Raw genomic sequence first — 18334 nt, 5'->3', positions numbered from 1 at the left:
AAAGCCAGAGCACTGCCCCAGAGCCTCTTTCTAGATCCCGTTGTATTGCTTTCACGACGGGCTTTACTGCTAGTCACAGAATAATTGTTATCATTTACAATTATATAACCAAAAGGGTAATTAGATAAGGAATGTTTTTAGTATTTGAAAGTTTTCATTTTGTACCTAGCAAGGAAAAGTTCCATCTGCATATCATACGGTTCCTCAAAACAATCTCATGAAGAATTTCAACTACATCCATGGCTGAATTAAGAGCAGGACCTGATCATGAAGCTTCCTTATCAGACCATTGGTCCCTCAAGGTCACTACTGTCTACTCTGACTGAGCAGTAGCACTCCAGGGTCTTAAATAGAGGTTTTTCATCTACTGACTGTTGCTGTTTGCTTGCTTGCTTGAGCAGAGATTCTGGGGACTCAAACTAAATATTTTGTATGCAAAGCAGGCGCTTTACAAGGGTTGCTAGGTCTTCCACTATGGATCTCCTGCCAACCCAGCATTTTGCCTGTAGTGTCTGAAACACTGGTGGGAAGAAATGGGGTACACACTGGCATCACTCGGACATCACTTTCAGTGAAAAACAGAAGTGATATCATGGGATGCTCAAGGAGTGTCTGGTGATGTCACTTCCTGTGAGAACCAGCATGCCAGTCCCTGCCCTTAAATTCTCCTGGAGGCTGCTGGCTGTGGCCTTACAGCCTTATCTACCGCTGAATCACAGCCCACCCTCATAGTATAAGACGACTCACACAATAAAATAATTGTTATTATTCCCATGGAAACGGCACTGAAAATATGAATATCAAATCTTTTATTCTGTGTATATATCTAGGCAAAGGCACACAAAAATTAGCTTTTTTAAAAGAGATCCCTCATATTGTGAACCCCTGAATTCTAATTTACCGTGTTTTTTTGACAATTTTTTTTATTTAGGATATAAACATTCATAATCAACATTAAATTTTTTACATTTGTCCCTTTCATACCCTACCCACCTCCCTTTTCCCCTCCCTAATATATGGCTTCCCACAGTGCTTCGACTTCCTGCCCATCTCTTTATTAATTTTTACAACAATTTTCTTTTTGTAATTCACTAGGTAACTATTATTTCACTATAGTAATTAATTTTTAACTTATCCTATCTCCCAAGCATTCTATGATTAATAATTATTAAAACTAAACAAATTGTCTTTTACTTCCCAATACTTTTCTAAGTATACTTTTAGATCCTTCCAGTCATTATAGAAATCTTCTGCTTCCATATTATTCAACTTTCTTGTCATTTTGTCCATTTCAACTGAAAATGATAATTTTTTAATCCAATCTTCAATCTTCGGGACTTCCTGCTGTTTCCAATTCTGAGCATACGTCATTCTTGCTGTAGTTATCATATACCACATCAGAGTTCTCTTTGATACATTAACCTCTTCCATTTTTAGTCCCAAAAGTAGCACTTCTGGTTCCTTTTTGAATGTACATTTCATGATCTTTTCCATCTTTGCATGGATCTCACTCCAAAATTTCTTTGCTTTTTTGCATGTCCACCACATATGGTAAAAAGAGCCCTCCACTTTTTTACACTTCCAACATTTGTTAGACATATTGATACTAATTGAATATCAAGGCAATGGCACACAAAAATTAGCTTTTTTTTTTTTTTAGAGATCCCTCACATTGTGAACCCCTGAATTCTAATTTACCGTGTTTGACTACATCTTACTACATCTAATTCACAGTTCAAACTTGTACCTATACAGGCTGCTGGAGTTGGGCCCACACGTACTTGCACACACAAAGAATCAGTGGCAATGAAACAAGTTTCAAGTTTTGTAGAATTTGTGTATATTTGTAAATATTATATGGCAATACTTCAGTATAATGTTTAATCAAATGAGACAAGAGATACTTAGGTAGGTATCAAGCAGAAATCACAACACTGTTACTGACTGAAAACTAAAAGAGTTTCACAACACTGTCATGAAGTGCTTAAAGCATCTCATTTTCAAATTAGCAAAAAATGTATTAATTATAGTGGCAGGCCTGACTAAACAAACCAGTTATACCATCCTGAGCACTAATGCAAGGTCATGTGATCTTCTCTGCTCAAACAAAGGCTTGCAAAATTCTGATGTACATGTAATGCTATTCCTACACTTGAAGAACCACTGTCTATAATATATAAATAGTGAATTGCATTTCAAATAAAAAATATTCAGCACATATCAGAAACCCAGTGTTAGGTCTTAGTTTACTTTTGTAGCTGATAGCGACTAGGGAACATGTAATAGTGGTATGAGAAACCCTCCAGAAAAGCAACGTGTGTGTATGCATTTAATCAGAATAGAGGCAGAGTGATAAAAATAAGGGTAAAAGAGACTTTGTGGGTCTTGTAATTCAAGTCTTTTAGAAATCTCCAAGGAAGATTCTAAAACCTCTATATTAACTTGTTTCATTGCTGAACTGCTCTTTCTAGAGTTTAATTTAAAACTATGACCTTGCAGTTTAAACCCTATGGCTGAGATCCAAATAACTGTGCCCATAGTTCTATGTAACCTAGAAGGCTTTAAGCTTTTGTTTGTCAAACCTCCGTCCCATTAATAGACAGGGTTTTGACCCCCCCCCCCCGGCAAAGTTCAGGAACAATTGGGCACAAAGTTCAGGAACAATTGGGCACAAATCCAACTGACCTGAATCACCTCTGGACTACATAGGTTCCATTCCGGAAAACCAGATGCAGCAAGGCAGAGATTCCAAGACTCAGTGCAGATAACTGAACCAGATATTTTTTAAAAAACCTGTGTGGGGTTCTTGCTTATTGGAGAGATGGTTTTACCTTTAAACACGCTTTGTGTACCTAAACTTGGTAGATTTCTGCTGCCACCAGGAATTAAAAATTCCAAATTTCTCTCTCTGCTGGTAGAATAACCTAGGGTCTGGGCACTTCAGAGGACTATGTGGCCCGGAGGAAGAACTGTACGGATTGCTGGGATAAGCTTAAATAAAAATTGATTTATTTAATAAAGAACAATAAAGATTTATTTAATAAAGATTTATTTAATAAAGAGCAGACGTCAAACAGTGGCTATTAGCCACAAGGTATAGATAGGGGCTCTGGGGCTAGTGATGCTTGGTCTTCTTGGTGCTTGGGGGGGGGGGCAACAGTGGGAGGACTTCTAATGACCTGGCCCCACTGGTGGACCTCCTGATGGCACCTGGTATTTTTGGCCACTGTGTGACAGAGTGTTGGATTAGATGGGCCTTTGGCCTGATCCAACATTGGCGTCTCTCATGTTCTTATGTTCTTAACAAAATAGGTTTTTGGTTATTTTGAACTGTTACTGGGGGAGGGGGGAAACTTGTAAATATAACTGGCAAAACTTGGTGTTACAGTGACTCAGACTTCACTCTGACAGACATAGACTCTCAGTATAATTTTTCTCTTTCTCTCTCATACATATACATATATAGCCAAACAGGCTAATCTCCTTGTCTTATTCACCCAGAACAGAATCAGCTCTTATTCACACAGAATAGAAGCAAAATTCCATAGTCACACAGACCATGCTGTCTCTTCAAACTTCACACACAGAACTCTGTCATAAAACATCTCTCCTCTCACTCTCAGTCATCAGCCAATCACAGCACACTCATCTCTCCCTATCACTCTCCTTACATTACTGCAGTCAAACACAACATTTAAAGACACACACACACCAAAACATGGAATCATTACACTCTGCTTATTTGCTATTTTTATTGTTTGTTCTGCTAATTTTATACTATGGAAACTACAAAGTTTTTTTTTAAGTCTGCAAACTGACTATGACATTGTTCCATGTAAACATTTGTTCAGGTTTTTTTTCTCTGCAAGAGGAGAGAATTCATGAACATTTTAAAAAGATCTTTTATCTTTGTTAGCTCCTTTGATAATTAGTTAATGCTTATAGAAATGGGGTAAACATTTATTTAAATTAACACAAGAGTCAAGTGTCCCTAGAGATGAAATTAGTTTTATACAATTTTTTTAAATTTCAAGAATAAGAGATATTGGGAAACATTATTTAACCTGCCCTGAGCTAATTGCCTTTTAACACATTATTTTAAAAAACGTTAGTGGTTTATTTAATAGATACAAGCCATAAACAATTATTTAAAGATCTATAAATTGTGGGATATAATTATCTGAATGGGCTATTTCAAAAATTTTAGGCAACCCATTGCAATTCTGATTAACCAGCCCACTTCATCCTATTGTTTCCATGCACCCAGTACTCCTGACAAATGATCAAGGTTTTAGTCCAGACAGAACTGCCCCAAGTCTCAAAGGGGGGGACTGTGGCAGAATTATAAGTGAGATGGAGCAGTTCTGTACAGCAGCCTGAATTGGCATAGGCCTCTCTGTTTGGTTCTTCTGCAGGAAGCTCCTGAGCCTGACAATGCACTCTGCTCTAAAAGATAACTGTTTACATTTCTGAGTTCCAGCCTCAAAGCCAAAACATAGATATGATAACCTGTGGCTCCAAGCTCCTGCCTTGACAGGGAGGGTGTTTTTAACCTAATAATACAATTACCCCAGTCAAGATTCTTCTGGTCAGAAAAGGGAGGGGTCTGGGTTTCATCATGACCATCCAATTTCTTGATTGACAGCTAATCTGGATTTAAAGATATTTAACACCAGTGTTTGAGATGCTAAGAGCTCCTCTACCAACACCATAGTTAGGTTTTGCCAGTGGCTGGAATGCATCCCTAAATCTATATACTAATAGCCAAGATGCCCCCTCTGTGCGGATATCCAAATCCGCACATTGGGGGCACTTGGGGGGGGCAAAAGTTAAAAAAAACTATATGGGGATATGTAAATCTCCCCAAGTTAAAAAAAGGGTTCCTTGCGCATGCACAGAGAATGCACTGAGAACAGTGCCTTGTGGCCATTGCCTGGGGGGAGGCTTGGCAGGCCTGGCGGCTAGGAGCTGCTCGGGCCTCAGTGCCGGGGGGAAGGGAAGCTTGGCGGGTCCGGCAGCTGGGAACTGCTTGGGCCTCGCCACCGGTGCCGGGGGGAGAGCTTACCTGTGGCCACTTCCTCCTGAGCCCTGAGGTCCTCCTGCTTCCGCAGGCTGGGAGCCATGGGGAATACTCCCCCCCGCGATTATTGCGGGTCCCTCTTCTTGTAGATAATAATTTCTAAATGAATAGTGTACACTGTTTATGTATTGGTTTGTGTTTTCCCTTCTGTAAGATGACTACTGAAATTGCTACTTGCTTGAAAATGTGTGCAGTATAGTTTTCTTTCAGTAAATCAGATATTTTGGAACAGGTTCTCTCTCTCTCTGTGGGGTTCCTGCCAGTTTCATGTACACCTCCCCCCCATCAAGCTAGATGTGGATGGGATTCCTAGGAAAAGCTCATGGACTCTTAATTCCCCCAACACCTCACAGGGTTATTGTTAGAATAAAATGAAGGAGAGATGATTGGCCCCAATGGGGAGAAAGGCAGGGTATAAGTGAAATAATAAATAAGTATATTTATTGTGTTCAATAAAACACCATCAACAAACCATTCTTTGAGGCTCTGTACTGTCTGTATATCTTTGAGGCTCTGTACTGTCTGTATGTCCTGCCAACCTAGCAGTTTGAAAGCAAGAAATTGCAAGTAGATAAATAGGTACCACTTTGGTAGGAAGGTAACAGCGTTCCGTGCGCCTTGGTGTTTAGTCATGCCGGCCACATGCCCACGGAAACGTCTTCGGACAGCGCTGGCTCTTCGGCTTTGAAACGGAGATGAACTGGCTTTCAAGCAAGGGAACCTTTACCTTTTTACTATCGGTAAGTATATCTTTGAGGCTCTGTACTATCTGTATATCTACATACAGTGAGTTCTTCAAAGAGAAATACCTTGAATTTAACCTAACATTCAGGATGTTTACAGTCTCCAAATTACTTGACACAGTTTTTTAATTACTTCATGACACTACTTAGAAATATAATAATATACTCACATTACAATCCAACGTGCTGTTGCAATGACACAAAATTGTCACGTTTTAGAACACAGCACCTGACTTCTATAAGTCATCACATTTCATTACACTACTCACAAAAATTTTCATAAAATCTTAAAAGCATTAATGCTGCAATCCTCTACACATTTCCTAACGTGCACATTCCGAATCAGTGCAGTAGCATCAGGAAGCACAACTCGGTACGGCAGGGGGATGGTAAGGTTTCAGTATAAAACACTGACAGCCAGATTTCATTAAAGCCGATTTAGTGAAAACGGGGAGAGATCCACTGTATAGGAAAGGTGGGAGTGGGGAGAGCCGTGCACTTGAGGTGACTGTGTAACGGCGAGTTCACAAGAAATCGGTGTAAAAGGAAACTGGAGTTGCCGTTTCGGCGATATTCAGTTCAATGTACTTGTGATGAGTGAATTGAAGAACTCGGTTCTTATGAATACCCGAGTACTTAAAGCAATGAAATGCAGCAATTTATGAGACATCGTTTGCTTGTGAGACAAAAAACAAAAGTGGGGCAATTGTATTACAGTAAGACCTGAGATGTTGAGCATGGAGGCAAGGTCGAGGCGAAACAAGCTGTGATGATAATGAGATGGACTGATGGACGGAGGCTCTAATTACAGACTAGTCTGGCTTCAGGCTTGCCAAACACCCGCAGCCTCCTGCTCTGAGCTCATTTCCTCGCTCAGTTCCGCAGACCGAAGCACCTGCTCGCTTGAAGAGGGCGATCCCACTCCCCCCCCGTTGTTCCGACAGAACTGCGGAGAGACTGACGAGACGGTGGGCCTGGGGAAGAGCCGGGCGTCCTCCTCGCAATCCACACCACCCGTCTACACCCGCTTTCTTGGTAGAACTGGGCGCGGCACAAGGGCCAAGACCTGGGCCGTTGGGCGTGCGCGGATGTGACTGGAGCGAACCAAGAGGAGGAGGCGGGGAAAGAGAGAGAGAGAGCGCGTACGCGCCTCACCCGCTTACCCGACCCTCCGGTCCCAGCATGCAGCGCGGTGGAGTTTGAATGGCGCTGGCTACGCTGAGTGGGCCCCGGCGCTAGGACTCCTCCGCTGCCCGATCCGGCGGCTTCCATTTGAGGCTGGGTCAGTAGCAGCTACGGTAGCGGCGCTGGACCATGAGCGGCAGCAGGTGAGTCGCCGCCGGGGCCGCGGGACTTCCTTCACTTGTTCTCTGGTGGTGAGGCCAGGCCACTCCATTCACATGGTGCTGTTTCCCTCTCTGCTTCAGTGCCGACCACAGGGTCAGACTATGCTTGAGGACCTAGCTGGGGAGGGGGGAAAGGGAGGGGAATGCTTCTTTCTCGTTCCTTCTCTTTCCTGAGGTGTCCCTGGGTGCGGAGGCCCATTGCCTGCTGTTCCTGTTAGGAGGAGGAGTTCTCATGGGCGGGGATGGAGTTGGCTAGTCTCTACCTGTCTAGTACTTGTTGGGAAGGCTACACCTGTGTCGGAACAGGATAGTATCCCCAGCAAGTACTCTCTGCGAAGTTTTATCTCGAAAACAGTATAGCCTTAAATCAAATATGCCATCCCAGGTATTAAACTTACTCTTGAGATGCAGAAGTACGTGAGATGGTACCAGAAGTTTCCCCCAATGAGTTCTCTGTCTACAAAAACCAGATGAATATGAAATGTTTTTAATAAGAACAAAGTGCTTGCTAAAACAATGTTGTTCAGTATCGTGTGATTATACAAAAAAAAAAGGCTGGTGATGGTTTTGTTTTTCTATAAAAAGAAATGAACACATCAGCGGTATTGAAGGTGTTTCTGAATGCCCCATCTCTGTAAGGGAAGTTAAACCTGCAACAGGTTGTTTACTAACTCTGAAGTTCATTGGCTGCTGTTACTGCTAGAGAAAAACAAAATGTTTGGTTAATTTGGGGCTTTTTGAAGAAATTATTGGATAATTTTTAACAGAAGGTATGTTTGTAAAACCAGATAACAGCTACACTGGATGCATCCAGTAGATTTCAAATTGTTAGCTCAGTGATTTGTGACATGGAGCCATTTAAATCTCAGGAAAATATTTATGTTAATAATGTTTTAAAGTGTAACACAGCATATGAAGTATTTGTATATTGACAAGTGACTTTCCATCTTTCCCATCTTCATTTCCTTATTGCAGTTATACATCTGAATCAGCTGTGTAGCTTTGACATTCTATTCACTTTTTAAAGTTTAGGATTTACATGTTTTTATTCAAATGCAAGCAGTATAGAGCTGTATGAGAATTCTGCAAGCTCTGATATGTAGGTCAAACACAAAACCTTATGAGAGTTACCTTGCTCACTGAGGCCCATCACCCCATTCACCATGTTAGAGGGTGTGAATGAAGGTAATCATTTGGAGTTTTCATCTGATCCTGGTTTTAAGCATGTTGGGCAGGGTGCTGAGTTCAATGGGATGCCATTGTGGTGTAGTGGTATTTGAATGCAGGTTTGTAAATAACTCCAGCTGATCTGTGGAGAATAACAATTGTGCTCTGGGCAGTCAGGTGAGCCCGAGCTCACCCTTTTAAAGAGGTACTTGATCTTCATCATTAGTTGGGAGAAGATAGTCCTACTCCAGATGATAACCTTTGACTGTGTCAGAACTAGCCCCTTGACTTTTTTCTGGGATGCTGTAGTGGCCATTGCAAATCTTTCAGTTCTGGAGCCTCTTCAGTTTAATAATATTGTTATATTCTGAACCTGTTGAAGTTTCTGAACAATTTTCAAGGGCAGCTCTGTAGTACATTAATAATTTTGGCCAGGAAAGATTGTAACTGTTATGCTAGTATAAACTGATGAAAGAGCCTTCATGCCCGAGTGTCCAGAATAATAAACAGATCTAGCAGCATCACCAGAATTCAAATTGTTATTGGGGGGGGGGGGAGCAGTGCTATCAGGAGTATGCCAGCTAACATCTCCTTGTATTGGACCATTGGTCAACAAAATGGCCATCATATCTAGACTGAATTTTGGTTTATTTGTCCTCCTCTGGTCTTTTATCAGCTCCAGGTACTTATTCACTACATCAGCTTGACTCTCCTTGACTTGGGCAGAAAGGAAAAGGGTATCTTGGCATCACTATATCAATGATACTTAAGCTAGTAGTTTCACATAGATATTAAAAATATTTGAAAGAGGGACTCTGTAGAACGCAATTGAAAAAGAATCATGCCATGAAACCATTGTTCTTCAGTACCACCTTCTGGGATCTATTTGTCAGGTGGGCTTGAAAACACTTGATCCAGACGGATAATCCAAAAGAATATTGTGGCTGTTGCTACAGAAACACACCAAGAGATCTAGGGCATTCCCCCAGTCATTCTCACAGTATGAGGCATCCTGTTTCAGGGCCATTCCAGTTGCAAGCCAGATTCAAATAAATTTAGAAGGTTAGGGTCATCCAGTATGTCCTGAAGTTGAGCAGAGCAGCCATCACCACCTTAAAATACCTAGTCCAAACATAAAAGGCTACTGAAATAGTCATAGATATTAAAGCCATCTGGCTCTGAGGAAAGTTTTTAAAGAGGCTGCCAAACAATAGTCTCCTACAAGATGGTCAGAACTCCCTCATGTAATTAGCCATTTATCTCCCCCTGGGCCCACTTCAGTTAAATATTATAAACAGGTAGGGTGCAGATTAAGGCATTATGTTTGGCTGTTTCTCTTCAAGCACTCTGTCGATTCCTCCAGCAGCAGTAACTAAAAATAATCCAAGTAAATGCAACCAGTTTCATTATCCAAGCCGTCTGTCTTGGTTCTGAACTGGTGCTTTGAGGCTATAGTCAGGTGGCTGAGGAAGATAAAGTTGAAACTGAATCCAGGAAGGCTGGTGCTCTAGAGGGACTGAATTCACTTGTCCTAGATGGAGAGACATTGGCTTTTACAGACTAGGTTAAGAGCTTGGAGCAGGCCTGTAGCCAGGATTTCCTTTTTCGGGGGGCATTTAAATTTCTTAGGGGGCCCCAAGTTGATTAAAGTTAAAGCTTCCCCAGCCTGGACCCCTCCCCCCCACTCATTCAGTAATTCCAAAGGGAAGCTTCCCAAAATGCCCTTGGCTGGCTGGCATCAGGTCCGCCTATGGCTTTCTTGGTTGGTGCTCTGCCGGCAGGCAGAGCAGATGCCTTCCCTTTCTTCTACGGAGATGGAGGGTGGCTGAAATCCAGCAGGCATGCTTGAAAAGCAGGCAGTGTCTCCTCTAATGTGGTGGCCACTTTTTTTTTTCTTCCACCGGATTGGCTAGTTGCAAGCCCGGCCTACCAGCATGCAGGGCACCAACCAACCACTGTTCTCTCTTTTACAGGGGCTGGGTGAGGCAGGCAGGTGGCAGGTCAAGGCAGTGGAAGAGTACACTGGTGCGCTCACCCGCTCAGAGAGCTGCCTGCCAGCCAGCCAAAGCGAGCATAGCCGCCTGCCAGCTCGGGACCCACAGCCTCTCTCCCCCAACCACCAGCCTGGGATGGAGTCGGTGTGGCTACTGGCAGGTGGAGAAGTCACTTTGAGCAAGCCCCACTTGGGGAAGGGGCAGCAGGGGAGAGTCCTCCAGGAGGCCCAGAGAGAGTCGGGGGGGCTGGGATGGAGGGAAACTGGTGGGGCCTTGGCAGGAAGTTGGAGGGATGGGCCCTGAAATGCCCCACTGTAGCTACTGACCACCTGGCTTGGACCCTGTCTTGCTGTTTGAAAAGTGGGTTGATAGAGTGGCCAGGAGCACCTTCTGTCATCTGCATCTCTTTCTCCAGCTCTCTCATTCCCAAGACTCAGCCAATCTGGCCATGCTGATTCATGCTGGTGTAATCTCATGGTTGGATTACAGTAACACACTCCACATGGGCTTGCCCTTGAAGAAAACCTGGAAACTACAACTTATCCAGAATGTGGCAGCCTGACTACTGTCAGGGGCTAGCCACTGGGAACATATGTTACCCATTTTGAAACAGCTATATTGGTGCCAGTCTGTTTCTCACTTCAACACAAGCTGTTTGTTATGGCCTTTAAAGCCATTCATGATCTGGAACCTGCATATTCAAAGGACCAACTCCTTCCATATATCCCTGTGCTCCAAGTACATTTGTCAGGCAGCCATCCCTTGGCTATCCCATCACTTAGGGTGGCCAATCTGGCATTGACCAGTGCCCGGTCCTTTTCCATCATGGCTCCTGCTCTGTGGAATGGGCTTCCAGAAGAGGTGAGATGGGCTGCCTCCTTGGAGATCTTCAGGAGTTAAAAGTGAGCCCCCTTGTTTGCCAGGGATTTTCAATGGGTTTGAATGGCAGGCAACTTTGAACTCTTAATTAGTCTTAATAAAGGTGTTCCCTATTGTTGTGTGTCAATTCTAGTTTGGTGCAGGTAATTCCTCACATTCTCCAGGGAGCTCTGGGCAGCACGCATGGGAGTTAGGGCTTTGGTTCCATCAATTTATCCTCGGAACAGCACTGTAATCTGAGAGGTAGTGACTGGTAGTTTTCTTCAGTTAAAATAGGAGGATCACCCAATTTAAATCTTTTTTGCAGCATTCTTGGGTTGACTTCTTGGAGTGTGCAGGGATGGTTCAGTTTAATAGTGGAACTAATTGTCTTAATATATTGTCCCAGTTCATGCTGATTTACCCTGGTTCCTCGATTATTACCTGCTTTTTACTGGGAGGGGAGTACGTAAGAATCCTAGAGAGTCAACTGCGTCACTGACCACACAGACCTCTAAATAAAGTAGAATTGAAGATTTTTCTGATTCCGCCTAAGCATCCTGAATTTAAAGTTACTATCTCAAGTAGGTTGTCTCTTCTGGATGTAGCCTGTCAAGTAGAGACATCCTTGGCTGATAGTGCTCCCAATATCATTAAACAAGGCCTAGGGAGGTGGTCAGTCTTAGATGAGATAGTCTCTGATGTGGTCACATAACTCTTTTTTTTACAGAATACTGGGAATTATTTTCGATCAGTTGAATACTGTCCTCACTTAAACTGGATTAACTGTAGCGGTTCTTTACCAGAGAAGACATTAATAAGATCCCAGACTCCTGTTGGCTCCCTTATTGAACAGCAGTATCAAGAGTTTCTGGTACTACAACCTCATCAGATTTTGTCTGAATGTTTTATTGGATGGTAGGATCCCTTTTTGGAACTCCAAATAGGTATAGTATAGTTTTTAAAGGCCCACCTAAATGTCAGTGGTTCATCTATCATTCTGAGGTCGGTTGAAACATTAAACAGCACCTTTAGGGCAAGATGATTACTTTCATTCTTTGATGGCCCATTTATTCCAATGGTGATTATGTGAGCAAAAAACCTCTGATTTCCAGGGGGATTTCCCCTTCTCAAGTTTTAACAGTGTTCTGCTTCCCCCCTCTTTAGCTCTGGGTCATCTAGTGATAGAACTGATGCTGTGACTAGGTATAGGTCAGGTGGTTTGATATATTGCAGCAATGAAGATTTGTTATTTTTAAGTTAAGAGGGTAATAAGTTCATCATTCCTTTATTAGTCTGTTGAAGGTCCTTTGTGACTCATGATGGCACACTGAGCATTAAGTCATGGTGATGAAAGTTTTTAGAAATACCTGCCACATAAAACATTTGTTGCAAATATTTTTCAATGTATAGCCATAACTTCCCCATAATGTAGATCTACATTTGATAGGTGAAATTGTAAAAGTACATAGAATATTGCTGTTTCCATTTGCTTGTTGCCGTCCTTTACATTTTTACTATTTTTTCTTCTTATTTTAGGAATACTTTAGTCCGTAAGTGTCTTCTGCAAATCAAATTTCCCTCTAAGTCAGCTTGCCAAATAGTCACCCCTGAGATGCTGTCCTATCCATACTGGAAGCTGCTCATAAGGTTGAGAAATAGCAGCTTCATGTTAGCAAAAGTTTCACATGATTTGGGGCTACCTGTCTTCAGACTGGGGCTACATTTTTAAGAACACATACTTTATAGTATTGGGGGGGGGGTAGCATGTATAAAGCTAGCTTGTTAGTTTGATTCTCAGCTTCAAAGCTAGACAAGAATCTTCCCAACTATTTTCAGAAGCCATTGGTATTGATCTGTGCTTAAAGTTGTGGAGAAAGCCACCTGATCACTTTTGTTATGCAGCTTCATCTATTTTTATGTACTTTCCAAAAGTTGTTGTCATTTTCCTGAACTTCTCTCCTGTGTGGTGTTAGCACAGGGGACCTGTATACTTCTACCAGACAGGAAAGAAAATGGTAAACAGAGCTTCAGATCCCTGATGATAGGAAAAGCGGAAGCTACCAGAACACAAAAAGTAACTAGAGGAACAACTTAAACTGCTCTGTAGGGTGTGTTTTCAGACATTTTCTGAAGTCTTTTCTCTCATGATGGTTCCTTGTATTATTCTTGAAGCAGTCTGTGAATTGGCTTTTTTTATCCATTTCTTTGAAAAGTCTGCCTATATGTAAAATCTTTATAACAGGGTAAAAATGGTCATATTCTCAATGTAAAATTTAACGATGACATGTTGGCCCTGTGTTTGCAAGGACATAAAGCAGGCTTATAAATACATAGGCTTGGATCCCATGGCACTGTTCCCCTTATACTTTTCTTTGACTATTGCAGAGGCTTTATTCTGTTGTGACTCTCACTTCCTCTGCTGCTAGCACTTCAGCCAGTGTTACTGAAACATAGTTAAGAACATAACAAGTGCCCTGTTGGATCAGTCCAGTGGTCCATCTAGCCCCAGCATCCTGTCTCACACAGGGCTTGGCCGATCCCAGGAGCCAGGGTGTGGTGGTGCCTAGAGATTTCATTGTGGCACCTAGATCAGAAGTCACTTATTGTAAGGGCCTGGTGGTGATTCTCAGTAGACATACAAAGCCGAAGGCTGAAAAATAAGTCTAGCTTCTGAATATTTGGGGTGACTCAAAAAATGAAGAAAATTTGTCAAGGTCCGAAATAGTCAGTTTCTTCCCGAATATCATAAGAGATGCATTGCATACCCATCATTAGAATAGAAGAAGAGGAGATTGGATTTATACCCTGCTCTTCACTCAGAGTCTCAGAGCACCTTACAATCCCTTTCCCTTCCCCTCCCCACAACAGACACTCTGTGAAGTAGGTGGAGCTGAGAGAGCTCTTTCGAGAACTGCTCGTGAGAGAGCAGCTCTGATAGAACTATGGCTTGCCCAAGGTCATCCAGCAGCTGCAAGTGGAGGAGTGGGGAATCAAACCCAGTTCTCCCAGATTAGAGACTGCGCACTTAACCACTACACCAAACTGTGGTTCTTCCTTATTAGTAAACCCAGTTGTCATCCTATTTATTTATTTTTAAATGTTTGTCATATTTTCCCCCATTTCAGGACTCAAAGAGGTCCTTAAAAAAAAAGCAAATAATCAAATCCTTCCTGTCAAGGGATACAGCCAAAGAGTCCTACCAGATGTTGATTTAAAAGCTCTGTCTTGTATCAGCTTCCAGATCTAGTAAGGAGGAAGATCATTTAACATCCTCCATCATTCCATTCTACTGCATGGTTACCTTTGAAACAGCTCATAATTCCCAAGCTGTAGCTGTTTGTACAGACCTGTATGAAGGTGTGTTTAGTAAGAGCTACTGAATAGTACAGTTGATGCCTGGGTTGATGTAAGGAGAGGGGGTCTTGTAAGTATCTTTGTCTCAGGACTTGAAGGGCTATAAAAGTAAACAATGGCACCTTGAATCAGGTCTTAAAACAAATTGAATGTTCCTGAATAGTCCCTACGTTTTGCATTAGCTACCTTCAGCCCAAACAGAGCTTGTTAGAGCAGTCTAACCCTGAGGTTACAATGGAACATCATGGTCTGGTCAACTGAGTCCAAATCTGTGTGCCTGATAGAGTTGGAAAAAGTTATTCTTTGCTATTACTACTACGTTAATTTACTTCTCAGTCAGCAAAGCTGGATCGAGGAGTCCCCTAAGCTCTACAGTGACTGTCCAAACCAATCCAAGTCCATCCAAAGCAGGCAGCACAGCCCTAGAACATAGGCTTTGCCAGCCAGCAGAACCTCCATCTTATCTAGGTTCAGTTTTAGCTTTTTCAGCACTCTGATCAGCGTCTCAAAACTGTAGTCCAGGAGGGAGGGAGACAGAAGCTTCTGGTGGCTTTTCTAAAGAAATATAGAGCTGTGTGTGATTAGCATAGGAACGCACAACTCTAAATCTCTTGATCTTATTAAGCAGCTGGACAAAAATATTGAAGAGCATCAAGGATAATCCTTGTGAGATCCCGCATGTGTGATTCTACTCATATGATTCAGTATAATTCACAGTCATCCTCTATGTATGCTATGTCAGAGTTTGAAACTATTCAAAAACCATTCTGCATACAGCCATCTTCAGCTCTGAGCATCTCCATGAGATCACATGTTCATTGGTATCAGATGCCTCAGGTACATCAAGCAAGATCAGGAGTGATGTATTCCCTTCATTCATTTGTAAACAGATCATGCACCAGAGCATTTGAAGTCACCTCTGTCCCATAGCCAAGCCTGCAGCCAGATTGAAATGGGTCAGGGGCAGACAATGGTAAGTCAGTTGGGCAGCATTATGTCTGTACCAAGCCACTGTGGATGAAATACATATCATTTTCATTTAATTAGGTCATTTATATCCCACCATTTCCCCCAAGTGTCTTACATTGTTCTTGTTTTCTCCATTTTATCCTCACAACAACTCTTGTGGGGTAGGCTAGGCTGAATGTGTCATTGGTCCAAGTTCACCAAGCAAGTTTCTATGGCAGAGTGAGGATTCAAACTTGGGTCTCCCAGACCAACACTCTTAACCACTATAGCACACTGGCTCTTTTAGAAGTTTTTAGTGTGAATGTGGTTTCTCACTATGGCTTAATTAATACATCAAGAATTTTGGCTCTTTCACGATGAGAATGAAACAGTGAATCCTCATACTCTGTTCTTCCTCCCCTTGTGTGCCAAGTTTGTAGGCTTCTTGGTTTATATCAAACCACAATTTGTTGTGACATCTACCTCCAGTGCTTTTAATAACATGGTTTGATGAAAACCAGGAAGTCTTCTGTCTTGGTGGAGGAAAGAATTGATATTCTTTGTAATTTGTGATGTGTGTACGTTAGAGCCAAACTACAAGTTGGGTCCAGGTAACCCAGTCTCAACTTACTTTCCCCAATGAGCGAATTACTCTCCCTTCCCAGCCATTGGAACAGCACAAGGGGGAGGGCAGGACACACACCCCCCCGGTGCCATTACCCTAGCCCAATCAAACTCCAGGAGACTTCAAAAATGCCTTTTCTCGACTTCCGGGTTTTGGCGACTTGCAGGCGGGTGCGCTCCATCGTTGCTCTGATGTGAGCAGACCGCAAACGTGCCGATGGGGAGGGGTCCGAGTTGATCTTGGACCCTCGCGACCCCTTGTAAGGAGGTCATAGTCTGGGGCACGTGAGGTGCCTCTCCCAAGGCGAATGCCAAGGGATCAAGGCTCCTTTTTGCCCTGATAGGTTCCCGCGGCACGGAGCCAGCAATGGCACCTAGAGGCGCATACCGGCCTGTGCGCGCAAGTGATCCAAATGAAACGATCTTCTCTACATCATAAGTGCACGTAAAAATGGGAGTGAATCCACGAGTTAGCGAGCAACCACCTAAATCCCGAGTAAAGCCGCCCCAAAATCCCAAATAAGTGGAAGGGGGAGGGGAATCTAGATCCCGAAAAAAAACTGAGTTAAAAGCGAGGACTAAGAGGGCGGCTTGAAGGGAACGGATTTTAACTGAGTGTGTTGTGGATTAGCAAGAAAGCACTTATTACCAGACGTTCAGAGACTTCTGGAAATTTTTCGCTCACTGTAAACAATGACACGGCAAGCAGAAAGAATGGCGGTGAAATTGAAACTTACAACAGGAACTACCAGCACATCGTCTCCTGTTACTAAACCGGAAGTAACCATAGACTTTTCCAAAATGATTGCTGCAACTCTGCGCCCCCTACTGGACTAGATGACCAACTTCAATGACAAGGTTGATACGTTGCAAAAGGAGCTTAAAGAAACTTCAGAAAAAACAGAGAAGTTAACAAAGAAGCGGAAAAAAGTTGACGTTAAGTCCAAAGACTCTGAACAAAAACTGGAGGTAGTGGAAAAAGAAAAAATCTCTGAAAGGCAACAATTGCTACTTCTTCAAATGGAAAAATCAGGGTATGTCCTGAGATTTCAAAACATTCTGGAACAGAAAGGAGAGAACCTGAAAGAGATTTTAAGTGAAGAGCTCGCTCCCATGGTAGGCTTAACAGCGGAAGTGATACAAAGCGGTATGGATATGGTATATCATACTTATCCAGAATTTATACAAAACAAAACCAACAAGCTATCCAGGGAAGTATACACGAAATTCTCAAAAAGGTCAATGAGAGACTTAATTTTGAAGGCAACAAACGGAATTGTCTTGAAAATCAAAGGAGAACAAATCAAAGTTTTAAAAGACGTTCCATTTGAGATCAGGAAAAGGAGACAGTACAGAGACTTAACACTGTTTTTGCAAAATCACACCACCCCATACAGATAGATATTACCAGAATGCCTTATCTTCAACTACAATGGGAAAAAAGAAAAGATTGACTCTGTTTCTAAACAGAAAGCGAGTGATGGATCTGAGAAAGTGGAGGACAACAAAGATGCAGAAGAAGAAGATAAAAAGGGGGGAAGTTCTGACAGTGCTGCGAACAGCTCGGCAGAATCCTCTAACCAGGAAGCAGAAATAGGGGCTGCTGCTCCTAAACCTTTCAAAGTTAGACTGGACTTTGATAAGAAGCACAGAGGAAAGAAATAAGCAAAAGAGAGTAATTTTGAAAGTCTGAAGTTTATTACAAATAAGTTATTTTAAAGCTAAGAAACTCACACTTTAGCCAATCAAGACTGTGTTTGCTCACTTTATACTTTTATACTTTTATAGTATTAACTCTCATGTATTGCTATTTGAGTAATAGGGAAATATTGATTATCATGAATTTATGTATTAATGATCCTTGCTACTTGTAGTTTTAGCTTGTTCCCTTCCCTTGACCCTGTAGGTTTGTAGAATAGAAAAAGCAATAAAAATGTTTTTTTTAAAAAAATTATATAAAAAAGCCTTTTCTCTGCATTTCATTTGCTACTTGGGCAACTGTACACAAGTAAGTGGTTTCAGGGTTCTATCCCAGAGAGCTAATTTAAGATGGTCATAGGGCTCTTCAGTAGATTACTCATGTAATAACTGATGATTTCAGCTGAGCTAAGTAGCTTGACTAAACAACTTTTAATTTGCTAAACAAGATGACTAGCACTTTAGTTCTGGAAGTGGCAGATTGTGCAGCTCTCTCTCTAGATTCTTAATACGTCTTTG

General features: G+C 42.2%; 1 protein-coding gene across 1 annotated transcript in view; it reads left to right on the top strand.

Moving 5' to 3' along the window:
* The first annotated feature begins 6926 nt into the window (after nt 1-6926).
* Nucleotides 6927-18334, top strand: part of KATNBL1 (katanin p80 subunit B-like 1) — a 35381-nt gene continuing 23973 nt past the window's right edge. Inside the window, exon 1 of the mRNA XM_015417935.1 lies at nt 6927-7151. The gene's annotated coding sequence lies outside the window, so the exon portion shown is untranslated. The remainder of the gene's footprint in view (nt 7152-18334) is intronic.

Source organism: Gekko japonicus, unplaced genomic scaffold (genome assembly GCF_001447785.1).
Source record: "Gekko japonicus isolate JY-2015 unplaced genomic scaffold, Gekko_japonicus_V1.1 scaffold848, whole genome shotgun sequence".
Classification (NCBI taxonomy): Eukaryota; Metazoa; Chordata; class Lepidosauria; order Squamata; family Gekkonidae; genus Gekko; species Gekko japonicus.
Note: the sequence above shows the minus strand (reverse complement) of the source record. Positions and strands in the feature narration are given on the sequence as shown.